This window comes from Abramis brama, assembly GCF_963993115.1.
Source record: "Abramis brama genome assembly, chromosome: 24".
Lineage (NCBI taxonomy): Eukaryota > Metazoa > Chordata > Actinopteri > Cypriniformes > Leuciscidae > Abramis > Abramis brama.
Window position 1 is genome coordinate 27,106,433 of NC_139986.1, and position 12,070 is coordinate 27,118,502.

Below are 12,070 nucleotides of genomic sequence, written 5' to 3' on the forward strand. Positions count from 1 at the left end.
GCGTCAGAGCATCCAGTGTAATATCACTGGGTTCTGACTGTCTTTTGTTGGACCGCGCCGTTCGTGTCCGGCCCTGGGAAGAGACGGAATTCACTTCACTGAGAGAGAGACCAGCAAGCAAGGTAAAAAAAAAAAAAACATTCTGTGTGTGTTGACAGGATTGTGCCCAGTTTAACCTATGTTATAACGTTACTCGTCGTCAACATGGCGGTAACGAACTTTACCACGGTAAACTGCTCTAACGTTTCATTTTACAGACATTGTTAGATTATTAAATTGTTAGCTTATTGAATTGTTAAAATACGCCAAGGAGCAACGCTTATAGTTTACATTAACATTAAATTAACTAATGTGTGAAATTCTGTTGGTTGTGTAACAGTTAGCTAATGTTGGCCTAACTGTTGAGAAAATAACATTGTACATTAACGTTATATTTGCTAACAAGTTTTATGGCTAGCTAGCGGCCACCTTTCTTTTCTTTTTCTTTTTTTAGCATTATTTTGCAAACTATAACATATTATATATATATATATATATATATATTTAAAGGAATTTAATATTTACTGCAATTTTGTATGTGTTTAAAAGCAACTGCAACAAATCGCCAATTCGAGCCAGTGACGTCTAGCAAGCAGTGTTGGTAAGTTAAAAAAGTAATTAGTTATAGTTACTAGTTACTTCTCACAAAAAGTAACTGCGTTAGTAACTGAATTACATCATTACAAAAGTAACTAATTACCAGGAAAAGTAACTATTGCGTTACTTAAAAAAAAGTCTTGGATACCTCCAATGTTAAATGTTAAATGAATGAATATGACACTAAATATAACATCTTATTATTACAAATCATTGTACACTAATCTACACTATTGTAATGTTGCTATTGGACAATGTGAGAGACACCTATTAACTTAAGTAAGTAGGCTATGTTCTCCCTCACAGTAGTAAGTTTAACAAAAAGTTCTCTAATACTGAACAATGTACATAAAGAATAATAATAAAATATAATCTTTTGGGGGTTTATTTTTATATCCTACAGAGAACGTCATCATCAGTGGTTATTTTAGCCAAATTCTAGTCGTGTTCTCAACTGGTCAAACAAAGATGTTTTCTTTGAACGTTCCCTGCAGGTTATTTTGGAGTTTGTTATATAAACTAATTAAAACATTGCATATGATACCAATATGCTGCAGAGATTATTCTAATGCTGAAATGTGTAAATTATTTATAAACAAAGTATTTATACTGCTCGTACTACACACTCTCGCGCACTGTCGAGCGCGTTCTCGGACACACTCGGTCTCTCTCGCGCACTGTCGAGCGCTTTCTCCGTCTCTCTCGCGCACTGTCGAGCTTTTTCTCGGACACACTCGACTCGGTCTCTCTCGCGCACTGTCAGCGCGCTCGCGGCGTTCGCCTCGCTTTTGACCGGTTGCCTCAAACACACACACAAGAGAAAAAACTTTGCAGCTCCTATGGCTGAGAGAGAGAGCCTACTCGGATGAAAACCGCTTCAGTGAGCTTAGTAATGCCGCATTTTATTGACAATAACGGTAACGGCGTTGTAACGGAGGAAACAGTAATTAGTTTGATTACTGAAAAAAATAACGCCGTTATTCCCATCACTGGCTATATATATATGCGAAAAACAGCATGTGACAAAAGTATGTCTGAAAAGAGTAGACAAAAAGGTGATTTATTTTAAAGAAATTGCCGAATTACACTTTTAAACATATTGTGAAAAAGTTTTCACTATTTTTAAAAGTATTGGGTTTCAACATACTCAAATATCTAATGATAAATGTAAAAATAAAACAAAACTTTAAAGCGGTTCAAATGTTGACTTATATATTTATATATAGTTTATACTCTATTATAGAGAAATGTATTATTATGGTGAACATATTTAGACAGTTTGTGAACCCTGCTTTCAGACAGTTTAATATAACTTTCAGAAAAGTTTAGTACAAACGCTACTGTCACTCATCAACGGCAGCTGTCACTGTTGCTAGGCGACAAGAACAATCCTCTATAGAGACCGTCCCATTTCATACTCGGTCCGCCCTTCACGGCCTTACGAAGGATCCAGACTCTGAATCGGGACGCATCCATTGACTCTCTCAAGTAGAGATTCCCTCGACTACAGATTTTTCAAGTCGACTAGTAGTCATTCATTTCATTAGCCGACTAATCGCACGTGTCTTTTAATAAGCCATATAAATCATATTAATGAGCCTTTAATTGCCGATATATAATACATCGCCTAATCAGCGCTCAAACGCACACATAAAGCTTGCCACAGCGCACCAGCAAAAGTAATGATTATGAATGTGTCCTGAAAAAACTGCAAGGAGAATGTCTAAACATTTGAATAGTTTATTGATAAAGTTTTCTGTGTTGTCGGCTGCAGAGATTAAGTCGACGATGCTCGTGATCTCCGCAGATTTCATACGGATTACATATTCTGAGAATATTTGTTTTCCACTTGAATTGCTTGACAATCACTTGACATTTCAAGCTTTCTATAGATATATTTCTCATGTTTGTGAGGCAAGTATACACTGAGTTTTAGTTTTTTAGTTTTTGACACGCTGCAGTTCACAGAGAACGAGACGGCAGAAAACACTTCCTGTTTGTTTCCTTCAATTTTCTTGTTATTATGAGTTTACACAAATAAAAGTAGACAATTTAGTTTCGAATGATGTGTTACTCTTATCTGAATGACCAAAAATGATGAAGTATTTGAAGTTGTTTCAGCTGTTATCAGGAACCAATGCAGGTAATTGTGCCGGCGCCTCCGTGTCAGTAAAGCGCTATACTTCAGCTTCCTCACTCCACACACACACTGGAGATGCGCCTAATAATAGTGCACATTTATCTAGGTTAACGTTAGAGCGAGCAGCCATGTACAATTGCTACTACTTACATGTTTTCAAATGATAAGAAATATTTAAGGTCGATGGAAGAAAGGACTGGGTTTCCTGCCTGACGTACTGTAATTACCACAAACAACCGCCATTAACAATCTTTATTTCTACGACTAACCGGCGAATACAATTTTTGGTCGACTAAGCCTCTTCTAGTCGACTAAAGAGTAGTTGAATATGAAGGAGCAGCTCTACACTCAAATCACTCTCTTGTCGCGTAACGATGAAACTCGCAGAAAGAGTCTCCAGCACTAAAGCTGCAGGTTAAACACATCTGTGTGTGATGATGGAGGATCTGCTTCTGTCACGAGACTCGACTCCAGCTCTGAGTATCGCTCCACTTATTCACTGAATTACAGTAATCTTCAATTACCTACAATAACCGTCTCATAGTTTTGTGAATAAGTTTTCAATAAAAATTCAGGTAAAAACAAAAATAAAAATTCTTATCTCTTTTTTATCAGAGGCATCTGATTGGTGCAGAGGAGGGAGAGGCGTGTCTAAACTGATTGATCAAGGTTATAATTAAAACAGCAAGCTAATATAAAACTCTTACTGTCTGCAGAATACAGTGCATAGTAAACAAATTACATGTTAAGATGGTCAAATGAAATAATCATGGAGTATTATGAAAATTAGGATCTATTATTAATAAAAGGAGGCAACTAGGGCAAACTGAAATCACTCAGAAAGTGTGTGAGCAGCTGCAGTTTCAGTTCAGTCACTGTGACTCTGACTGACGGAGGTTTATGTACGACTCTTTATCACTGTGTGAACACATCTTTACTGTTGATCCAGTGATAACTCATACAGTAATAATGTCCAGCATCTTCAGTCTGGACTCCACTGATGGTCAGAGTGAAATCACTGTTAGATCCACTGCCACTGAATCTAGATGGAGTTCCTGACTGGAGGGTTTTTACATAACTAATCAGGAGTTTAGGAGCTTCTCCAGGTTTCTGTAAGTACCAGAACACACAGGGTCCCGAGCTGCAAGATTCGGCACTTCTACTGAGTTTACAGCTCATCTCTACAGTTTCTCCTGGTTTGGCAGGTTTCACAGGAGTCTGAGTCACTGTGATCTGAGATCTACAGCCTGAAAAACAATTCATTCATCAGTCCATAAACTTTATTCATTTATTAGTCAATTTAAAGCTGTGTTAAAGTCATATTATTTAAATTATTTAGAATATAAACTGTTCACCTTGTAGTATAAAGCCGTATAACAGTGTCCAGATGAAGATGATGATGAAGGTCATGTTGATGAAGATTGTTGTGTGTGTCAGTGATGAAGTGTTAAACTCACAGCACTATAAACACTCTCACACACTGAAGATCTGATCAATATGCAAACACACTCCACATCATTTCCCTGAAGACAGAAGAAACACTGTTTTGTCTTTTAGTGTCTTTGCTAATAAACTTCTGTGTATCATTTTCAGAAACAGAAACTCATGATTTACTTCATGTTATTTTGGGTCGATCTTCTCGCTCTAAACACTGTTTTAATGATCAGTTTCATTCAGACTTTGATGCTGAGAGAATTTAATACCTGTGCTGCAGATTTATATCATCCATGATACTGTATAACAGGTCAAAGGTCATCCAATAGAGAATGACCATCTAAATCTGGCTGAAGATTTCATTATAAAGCAGGTCAATAGAATTAGCAGAGTTTAAATCGCATGTGTTTGTAAATGTGACGAATGTATTTCGGGACTGATTATGAAACAAAGGATTTCAGCCTTCATTCAATATCAAGTATTTATTTTTAAGATTAAGGCTGAATCCCAATTCTCTGTCTTACCCCTTCCCCTACCCCTTCGTCTTACCCCTAGCCCTTGTCCCTCGAAACCGAGTGGTAAGCGCTAGGGGTGAAAACATACCCCTATGAAATGAGACACCACTTGGTTACGTCATCATACATCGTTACTAATATTTTTTATACACACTGCATGGTGTTTTGTATATCTGTTTCAGTTATCACTGTTTTGAATGTCACTGATGTTCAGAAACACTTTTTTTGTTAACAAAAATCTGTCTTTATTGGCCAATAAAGTAAACATAAGAGGCAAAAAAATCGGATCATATTTTGATCTTAGAAACTTCAGCTCGTTTTCATCCCGAAAGTGGATCAGCTGCCGGGTTTCCTCCTGCGTCCCTGTGTGATACAGGACAGTATATGTAACATTAAAGCACGTATCGATGTCTCCAGGGTTACCATGCAACGTCCTCTTTTTCCTTTTTCCAGGATTCGGCTTTTGCTTTCTGCTGTCGCTATTCATTATGTTTACATGCACAAGGTGTTGTTTCAATCGGACTGAATTCATTCAAATCGGTGAATCTGAATGTAGTGTTTAACTTACATGAACGCTAAACAAGTGATCGGTTTCTGTGCGTTTTAGCATTGCTTAAATTCCTGTGTTTTCGTATCAGTCGGGATCCGTTTGAAGCTGAATGCATGACCTGCAAAGCTGGCACATACGTGTCAGTGTCAAATAATGTACACATAATGAATGGCGACTGTAGAAAGCAAAAGCCGAATCCCGGACATTTTGGGCTATCTCGAAATCCTGGCCAGACATGTCCGGGGAAAAGAAAATTCACTGCTTATAGTTTAGTTAAAACTGTAGACATGGAGTCCATTCAAGGCTAGTCAGAGAAATGCGGGACTGATTGTGCAAACCAGCAATGTATCGTTAGCATAGCCTAGCGTAGCAGACTAGCGATTTTTAAAAACGTTTAAAAACATTTCAATTAACAACATGGTTGCAAATATATATGTACATGACTGTGTAGAGCACAAAACAAGCCTGTCATAATTTTTCAATCAATCATTTAAGCCGAAAATACTTACATTTATGGGACTCTCTTGATGGCATGTCCGCCATTGTTGCCGGTTGCGCAGTGCATTCTGGGTACCCCTTGGTTTCAAGTAAGCTCGCGAAAATTCTTGGTTTTAAGGGGTATCTACCCCTTCCCCTTAGCCCTACCCCTAGATCAAAATGAGAATTGGGATAGCCCTTACTCTCACGTGAACGTGCAAAACTAAGGGGAAGGGGTAAGACAGAGAATTGGGATTCAGCCTAATTCTCTGGACTATTTTTTAGATGAAGATTTTGTGCTCTTTTTCGATCAATCATGGTTGATGTTGAGAAGATCTGCAGTTGCGTCTCACATCAGTGTGTGTGTGTGTGTGTGTGTTGTTCGTCTCTTTCTCTGCTGGAGTGTGTGTTCATTTGAGTGTGACGGAGGTTTTTGTACGACTCTTTCACTAGAATGAAACACTGTGGTGGACTTTCGGTGGAGGAACTAAACTGACGATCAGTAAGTCTCTTCAATTCTCTAAAAAAAATGTTTTATTTATTTATTTGTTTTGTTTTTAGGTTATTTTAGCAAGCATTTGCCAACAAAATAAAAAAAAAAAAGTAAAAAAAAAAAAAAAAAAAAAAAATTAACTGCAGTATTTCATGCCGAATTTGATTGTTTCACAATTTCTTTAAATTTGTCTGTTATTTTACAAAAAACACTTTTATTCCCTGAGATTTCATCACGTTAATCTTTTTTTTTTATTGCAAAGGATATTTCATATTGTTTTAAAATTGTCTTTTTACACGAGTAATTTCAGATATTATAATTGCTAACATTCGTTGTTTTTTTTAATATGTTGATTGCAATATTATTGTAATATTATATTGAATGTAGTTTGTAATATTGTTATATTTTCTGTCATATTCAGTTTTTTTAAAAGTATATAATTGTGTCCATAATTCTTGGAAAATTTAACTGCTAATACTTTTTGAAATCCATGACACAAAAGTTTGATTATATGGATAAAATAATTATATTTTTTATGTGTCGTCATCAGACAAATAGAAAGATTTGAAAAATTCATCATTTGAACTGAAATTTGCTGATAATTATGATTGTGAGAGTCTTAAGAATTTTTCAAAATACAATTAATAATGAAAAGATTATTCAGAAAATATCAAATTACTGTGAGATTTGCTGTATATCATGTCTGCTTTACAGAACTGATTTATATTTAGAATTGCATGATACATTTTTTAGTGCTAGTGAATATTGATTTAACTGAGAATATTTTTAAACTGAATTCAGCATATTTGTGGTTTATGAATGAAAGCAGTTTTGTGGGATTTCTGTAAAGATAAAATGATTGTGATTTCTACTATATGACCATGTCTGACATCTAACTGTGTGTGTGTGTGTGTGTGTGTGTGTGTGTGTGTGTGTGTGTGTTCAGCGGGTCCCTCCGTGTCTCCCTCCGTGTCTCTGCTGTCTCCCTCTTCTCTGCTGATCTCTGGAGACTCCTCCGCTCTGCTCTGCCTGCTCAGCTCTTACTCTCCACAGGGGGCGACGGTGAGCTGGACGCTGGACGGGTCAGAGGTCACCGAGGGGGTTCAGACCAGCGCAGAGAGCGAGCGGGACGGTCTCTACAGTCGCAGCAGCGTCCTGAGCCTCAGCAAAGCACGCTGGGAAGACGCAGAGCGCTTCGTCTGCAGAGGAACACATGCCGGAGCTGCTCACGAGGCCTCGTTCCTCAAGAGCTCCGAGTGCTGATGTTTCTCCAGTGAAGACCAGCGTATCTGAGCGTCACGTGATTTACAGCTCAATACTGAAGCAGTCTGTCAATGTGCTGCCATTGCTGTTCATTCAATAAAGCTTCATCTGAACGCAAGCGCACATTTGTGTTGGACTGCATCATTGATCAGTGTGTCGTTCCTTCAAAGTCCTACACTAAAGTTTCAGCGGCTTTTGATTGATTGTAATTAGGGGTGGAACAATAATTACAGTGGATAGAGACAATATGTATCGTATTATTCACCCAAAATGAAAGTTTAGGAAGTTTACAGCGTTTTCGTGTCACTACTACATTAAACTACTGTATATAATGTTGAATATAATGTATAATAATTCAATGGGGGAATATTTGTGGGTCCTGATAATGCCAAATGTCTGATGTTACCAGTAAAAAGTGTCCTACATTATTTTAGATATATCTAGTCAGAGACATCAATAATATTCGTCTGAAATAATTCAGTATTTTCAGCTTCAGAATCATGAATATTGTTATTCTGGTGTCTCTATTGTCCTGCATTGGGTTATCAGCACCAAGTCCAAGCCTATTCATTTACACACACAATGTTAAACCAAATTCACCATTTTGATGGAGTATGGCAATAATATGGTATTGTGAGTTCAGGATCGTGACATAAGGGTCTCGTTACACCCCTAATTGTAATAGTTGAGAACAGCTGCATTCAGCAGTAAATGTGAAATGAAGCTCTTGGGGTTTGAACATGGTCACTGGAGACGAGCTGCTCTATTCTGAGACCATCACAATCACTAAACCTGACAATGCAAATGAGATTTTCACCTCAAACTCACAGTTTCACTCATTTACTGGTTCAACGCTCTGAACTGGAACAGTTTCACTTCTGCTGATGGAGGGATGAGACCGTTATGAAGTTTGAGTGGTAGATTATATGACTTGTATGACTTATATAACGTAATGAGACTCTTCACTGGTAGATCACGTGTGACTGGACTAGAGGAGTAAATGTAGATGTTGATCTGATTCAATTCACGATTCATAGCTTTTTGATTATTTTTTTCAAGAAAGATTTCTTTCTAATTCACTTTGATATATTTTGATATTGAAATTCACAAACTAATTCACAGAGTGCAGATAATTTTTCAATTTAAGAAGATAAGTTTTCAATTCAGATTTAAAAATAGCAATTGAAGGTGCAAGACAATTGGGTCCATAGACGAGGGCCGGCAACAGCAAAGGCTCTATCTCCCTTAGATGTTAGACAGGAGCGAGGGATAGATAAAAGAGCCCTGTCTGAAGATCTAGTGGATGACAGAGGAGCAAGAAGATCTCTAAGATATAATGGAGCTTGATCATTAAGAGCTTTAAAAACAAACAACAGAATTTTAAACTGAACTCTAAAATGGATCGGGAGCCAATGAAGCGAAGCTAAAATTGGGGTGACATGATCGTATTTCTTTGTCCCGGTCAGCAGCCTTAGAGGCAATTTTGCACCATCTGGAGGCGTGCAAGAGATGATTGAGGAAGACCCAAATACAATGAATTACAGTAATCCAAACGTGAGGTAATAAAAGCATGAATAACCTTCTCCAAGTCTTGGAATGACAGAAATGATTTAAGTTTGGAAATTAACTGCAATTGATAAAAACTATTCTTTATAACAGAATTAATTTATTTAGATAAACATAATTCTGAGTCAAGATTGCCTCCAAGGCTCCTGACCTGAGAGGAAACTGAGGGGAAATGGTTACCCAGCTCCTTATGAGACTATTCCTCAGTTTTGGAGGGCCAAAAACAATAATTTCTGATTTGTCCTCATTAAGTTGGAGAAAGTTAATTGATAACCTTTCCTTAAAGGAACACTCCACCGTTTTTTGAAATATGGCTTATTCACTTTCTTTCCTACATTTAGATAGGTGGGCAAATGCATTTTTGTCTCAGTGCATGCATTGTTTTAGTTTGACAGGGTCGGCGCTAGCTTAGCTTAGCACAATGAATGGAATCCTTTGTTGCCAGCTAACATGTCCTGAGTAAAAGTGATATAAAAAAATGTAAAAACCCACCTAATTACTTCTTGTGGCCTGCGTATTCACAACAAGTACAAATAGTGATGCAGATTAACACTAGGCGATTTCCTAGGGAGATCAATCATCAATCAGCTCCTACCTGACACCCTCACAAAACCACTGTAACATCCTTGCCAACTCTGGTGATTCGGAGGGCAGCGGTTTCCAGCGAAATGTTGAATGTTCTTTTGTTTCCTGTTATCACCAAGGACACAACATTTAACATTCCCCTGACAGGAAGTATTAAAGAGACTTTGGCAGCGTGAAAGCTACTGCCAGGTATCTCTTTTTGTGTCCTAAAGACAGGAAAAAGGAATACGTTGCCCTCTTCGTTTTAACGGTGTGGTTCCCACTACCGTGAAACAGGAGTAGGCACAACTGCTGTCTTAAGAAATAAAGAAATGTGGGACTGTGTCCGTTTTTAGATCTTTGAGGCTTGAACTGTTCCGTCAGAACGCTCAAGTTCAAGATGCTAACTATCAAGAAGATCGTGTTACAAATTCAACATCGCGATTGATTCTTCATGGTCGATCTTAAAGACGCATATTTTCACATAGAAATATTGCCACAACACAGGAAGTTCCCGAAGATTGCTTTTGTGGGCGAAGCTTACCAATATCGGGTCTTTCCATTCGACCTAGCCATGTTACATAGACGACTGGCCCAGTCTCAAGAGCTTGTGCTTCGACATCGAGATCGATCCCCGCTCATCTTCTCTCTATGGGGCTGCGTTGCAACGCCAAGAAGAGTGTACACTCTCTTCCCCAGAGGGTAATGTGCTTGGGGGTTAAATGGGACTTTGTTACCATCGGGGGCACAACTTTCCCCCACTTGTCAAGACCATTTTAAACACCTTAAAGCAACATCTGGCTAGGTCAGGACATTACATAGGTCTCATGGCAGCTGCGTCCACAGTGATCCATCTGGGCCTTTTGCACGAGACCACTTCGGTTGTGGCTCAAAATCGCTATAAAATCCCCAAGGGCAAATAAAGGCAAGAGCACGTGCTGAGTGCTTCATGTCCTTTCTAAAAAGCCATGTTTATGGTAAGGGTTACGCGCTGTGGCTTCGTTCCCTTTCTATGTGGTTTAGACCCCGGTTCCTCACCTTGGGTCCACTCTAGGTGCATCTTGCCGTCGCAGAATGCTAACGACAGACGCCTCCCTGTCGGGCTGGGTAGCGGCCTTAAGTGGTCGTCCAGCCCAAGGGATCTGGGGGGGCATCATCTCGATTGTCTCGTCTCTGGTTCTCTGAGATAATATCTCTCCTCGATGGCTCACCATGGGCGATTCCTTCTGTCTCAGGCAGAGGGCACAATATTCCATCCCAGGCCTAGCCTGACATTGTCATACTCAGATTCTAGTCAGAATGTGAGTCTGATACTGCTACATTGAGCTTTGATTATGGGGCGTGTTTCAACCGAACCAGGAAAGAAAATTCCTCTGCACTCAATTGGATAGAACTACAACCAATCAGAGCAACGGAGTAAGTGACGTATGTTTTTCATTCATGTTTCCAATCGACAAATGCCTTGATCGCGGTTCTCTGTTCCTCTTTTAAAATCTCTCTTCAAGTCGCCTCTTCAAGTGCTCTGGCAAGAGGTGCCCCTTTGCAGTTTGTTTGTGATGCGGCAGGCTGGTCCTCTCTGCACACATTCATAAGATTTTATAGTTTGGATGTTCATGCCACTCCGGGCTCTCACATCCTTGAGTCGACATCACAAGCTAATGTCTGAGGCCTTCTTGTGTTCTTGTGAGCACACCTACACAACCGTAAGGGGTCCAGACACCTTCCAGCACGGCGGCGTGGGTATTCTCGTTCCCAATGCACTAAGCAGCGCAGCATCGATTGTAGCTTTTGAAAGGGAACGTTCCGGGTTACTGTAACCCTGTTCCCTGAGAAAGCGGAACGAGATGCTGCGCTGCATTGCCGTGCTGAAGATGTCCCAGGACTGCTCTTCAGACAAAATATCCTGACGATGCACCTGTGGCTCATTTATTTATAGCCTCGCGTCGCGGGTGCGCACCGATGATGTCATCAACCAAGGCTATATTACCTCCGGATCAATTCTATTGACGTGTTACACACAATATTCACAGCTGGTCATGATTAAAGACGTTCCCGATGCGCTATGCAGCGCAGCATCTCGTTCCGCTTTTTCAGGGAACAGGGTTACAGTTAAAGGGATAGTTCACTTTGAAATTAAATTTTGGTATGTTTTAGCTTACCTCAAGGGCATCCAAGATGTAGGTGTCTTTTTTTCCGCAGTAGTTTCAATTTTGATATTTTTAGGTCAAACCGTTCTTGTCTGTCAGTCATTTCATGCAGGTCTATGGATACTGTCTCAAAGAGCATGCACTAAGTCCAAATTAAAACAATTCCCCATCGTCCAAATTAAACAATTCCCCATCGTAAGTACACATTGATGGCCTAAGACACGAAACGAGCGGTTTGTGTGAGAAAACGAATAGTATTTATATCGTTTTTAGCTCTTATAACAC

At 39.1% G+C, this 12,070-nt stretch overlaps 2 long non-coding RNA genes across 2 annotated transcripts; one reads left to right on the forward strand and one right to left on the reverse strand.

Annotated features, from left to right (window-relative positions):
* Nucleotides 1-917: 917 nt before the first annotated feature.
* Nucleotides 918-5,928, reverse strand: LOC311075668. The gene is made up of 3 exons (XR_014604556.1): nt 5,785-5,928; nt 4,132-5,088; nt 918-4,023 (listed from the first exon to the last, which is right to left on the reverse strand). It is a non-coding gene; the product is annotated as an uncharacterized lncRNA (long non-coding RNA).
* Nucleotides 5,929-6,111: 183 nt separating this feature from the next.
* Nucleotides 6,112-7,631, forward strand: LOC311075662. Its single transcript, XR_014604550.1, has 2 exons — nt 6,112-6,254; nt 7,192-7,631. It is a non-coding gene; the product is annotated as an uncharacterized lncRNA (long non-coding RNA).
* Nucleotides 7,632-12,070: the final 4,439 nt, after the last annotated feature.